This window comes from Plectropomus leopardus, chromosome 22, assembly GCF_026936395.1.
Source record: "Plectropomus leopardus strain MGB_pleo_1.0 chromosome 22, ASM2693639v1, whole genome shotgun sequence".
NCBI classification, from domain to species: domain Eukaryota; kingdom Metazoa; phylum Chordata; class Actinopteri; order Perciformes; family Serranidae; genus Plectropomus; species Plectropomus leopardus.
The window spans coordinates 10,824,461-10,828,127 of record NC_142197.1 but is presented as its reverse complement, the minus strand read 5'-3'; positions in this window follow the sequence as shown (position 1 = coordinate 10,828,127).

Genomic DNA, 3,667 nt, shown 5'->3' with positions numbered 1-3,667 from the left:
CACGTATACTACATCTGTTGTTTAAAATAACAAAGCTTGGCATAAATATCAAATATTTAAAGGTATACTATGCAGGAATTGTAGGTTCCTCACTGCAAATAAATACACCACCACACACTTCAAGTGCATCATAACAGATGACTGAGAGGGATTATTTTTGCCCACTTTTGCCTTGTTTTTTTTTTTTTTTTTTTAACATTTTTTTTTTTAAAATCCAGCAAAGTACACCTTTAAATATCTAAGAAAGTCGCGCCCTCTGGTCGGGTATTGATAATAAAATAAAATAAATTAATAAATTAATTTTTAAAAAAATGTAAAATTCTTAATTAGTGAGTCAAAGTACATTGTAACTTAAATATACTTAAAGCAATACTTCACTGCCCAAATGATGATTTTTATATCAGTTACTTACATGGTGTTATGTTGAATTTTATGTTTTCTCCATAAAAACTGAATGGTTTTCTCCTTGTTTTAGGGAGCTACGTAACATCTAATTGTACAGGTTTCTTTTTGAATTTAAGGTAACATTGGTTGATTTCAGGAGTGAAATGTTTCTTTAATTTTTAACTTAAATTTTGGATTTAATTAAGGTTTTTTTAAAGCCACCATGTGTAGAATTAGAAAATTCCTGACTTTGGTGCCCCAGGTGGGGTCGAATTAAAAGACACCAATGTGCACCAGTGATGATGGTCTGCAAGCAACACATAGGCTGAACTAATCACAATTTCATCAATATAATAAAAACAATAAAATTAAAATTCCTCCCAGCGTCCTTAACCCTATAACCCCTTACTCAACATCTGTTTTGTTGTGCTGCATTCAGGTGTCTTTCGCAAGCATTAAAACCTCTCAAACACAAGAAAACTGGTTTGATTTTTTCCAAAAACACAGGAAAACGTAAAACAAACATGATGAGCAACTTGGCAAGAAATGTCCTGCAAACTGCAAAAAATAAATAGTAAAAGGTGAACTAAAAAATTAGCTGAGGAGATTATAAGATATTATGAAAAGAAAACGAGAGAAAATGTCTATTTAGAATTCTCTTACTTATATATTTATTATAAACTAAAATTATATTACAGAAAAACTAATAAAATAAAAAAAATATTTTTGACACTTCCTTGTGGTCATTTTTTCTTTTCTTTTCTTTACTAGTTTTTTGCAAATTATTTGGTCCATTTCTTATGAAGTTGCTCCTCATCTTCTTCCCAAGTGTTATGAAAGAAAACAAACCATTTCTCACTATAAAGCTCACTATTTGATCCACTTTATATTAAGGTTGTCACTTTATTTGTGCCACGACACGTCTTCACTCTGTCGTTGAAGACATGACAAAAAAGCTCTGTTAAACCATCAGCATGGATGACTTTTTCCCACCAAACAGTAGAAAACCTTCTCATCGTGAGGTGAAAGACAGCTGCAGAACTAATCGTTTGACACAAACACAGCGGCAGCTTTCATACTGATCATTACGCAACAGCATCTTACTTAAGGGACACTGCAGCCGTTAATATGTCTGCTACGGGGATCAAACATGTGACCTTTTCGTGTCTCTAACCAATTAGTCACCCTGTGGCCTCACATACTTCAGCTTGATAAATGGGACCAGTTTGCTTAAGACAGAATAGAAAAATGGACAACAGTGCTGCACATTGTGTTGCTGCCATGCTCTGTTTCGTTCTGTCCTCTCACACATTTTTTTTCACAGTCTCATTTTAACACCGTAAGATTTAAAGAAATAGTTTGACATTAAGGTTTCCATATCAGTGTGTGAAATATGAAAAGAAAAGGAAGCCGCCAGTGAGGGGTAAGGATTGATCAAGGTTCCCAGTGTGGCTGTGAGCTTACTGGTTTTACTCCACGTAGATTACACAGCTGAAATTAAACCAGTAAAATAAATAAATCAATAAAAAATGATTTTTTTTTCCCATGGAGCCTACATAAAAAGTATTTTTATTCAGTAACTTTCTACTGTAATCTCGCTTTGAATATGAATTCCATAGAAAACTACTGATTTAACACAAGAAATATGACTTTATTAACAGTAGGTTTTGAAGGCTTGCTGTTCCCGTTTCCAACCACACAGACGTAAGTGTGGTATTAATCTTCACATTTAAGGCCCCGATCACACCTAAATGCAACGCTAGAAACATGTCGCAAGCAAAATCATTGTTTTTTTCTATGGTACCGTGTACATGGCATGTGCTCCTCTCTTGCACTGTGCATCTCTAGCAGTTTTTAGCAGCTTCTCAACTTTCAGCGCAAGGTGCGGAGTTGCACCACATGTCAGTGACACAGTTGGCCAGGCAGCCAAGCAAATCAAACAAAAGGCGGCTTTACTTTTGTTCTGATGATGGCAGAAGTCATAGGAACAGTGGATTAATGGCAAATACAGACAAAAGCGGTATTTAATTACGATGAAGGTCATTGCATCATTGAGATACAAATTGGAGACTAGTTTAAGGTTTTCTGTTGGTCACATTTGATCGCCCTCCTTTACACGTGCACCACACTGTTTTGCAGACATGTTTTGCAATGGTGATTTTGACTGTAATGACACGCATCAGTTAGGGGTGTCGTGATACATTGATCGATATCAATTCAATGAACGACGATGCAATAGCGTTCATGCCAAAGTGAAAATACGGACACATAGCCTCATCTTTAGGATTTGCTCTTATTTTGAAATTCCAAAAGCATGTCCATACATGCACATATCCTTCCTAAATATTGCATATTTACCGATAACGATTGCAGGCCCCTGAATTTAATCGAAATTGTTTTGTGGCAGACTTTGTGATATCGGCAAATAAAGCATTATTGTCTGTAAAGAAACTTGTGATTTACATCCCTAGTTTTGGTGTGATCTATGCCTAACTTCCAGCAAGAAAGCATACAAGGGCATTTCCCAAAATGTCAAACTATTGCTATAAATCTTCAGAAATTAAATGCTTACAATATGTGATAAAACACAAGCATGATTATGAAACTGCAGAGCACACCTTGTCCAAACACTTGATATGAAACCTGTGACTGGAATGTAAAATAATTATCGATGGGATGTTGCCCTAACTGGTGATGATATTGCTCTGACATGTTCTTCCACGCTAGATTGATCCGAGAAACTGTTAACAACAGACGACGATAGACTGTATATAAGAAGTGGAAGAAGCCACGGTGATGTCACTTGTTGTTTCGTGGACTGCTGATTTGCATTTTGGCTAATGCCATGGTGGTTTTTAGGCGTGACAATATTTGGACATGAGGGTGCAGCTGGGCACGATACGCAGCACCACGCCCTGAAGCAGACGCTGCTTTATTGTCTATTTTACTCAAATTGGGATCATAATTTTTTAAAAAAGAACATCATGCTGTGTTGAAGAAGACTTGAAAGTAGCCACTGAGACTGTTAACTCATTAGGAAAATGTTAACTGAGGTATTAAAACAAGTGAGAAGTCATTTTCTCATAGAATTTGATACAATAGGACTTCTTTAACCAGTGTAGTCGTCCCAGTTTAAGGCACTTCCACATTTGCTTCACTTTTCAAGCCTGGAGGCTTCGTCTACTTGTTTTATACAGTCTATGATATCGACTTACGAGTTGCACACAACGTGCAACCTGTGTAGGTTGGTAGCAGGAAGAGCTAGGGGTCAAAGATTCAGATG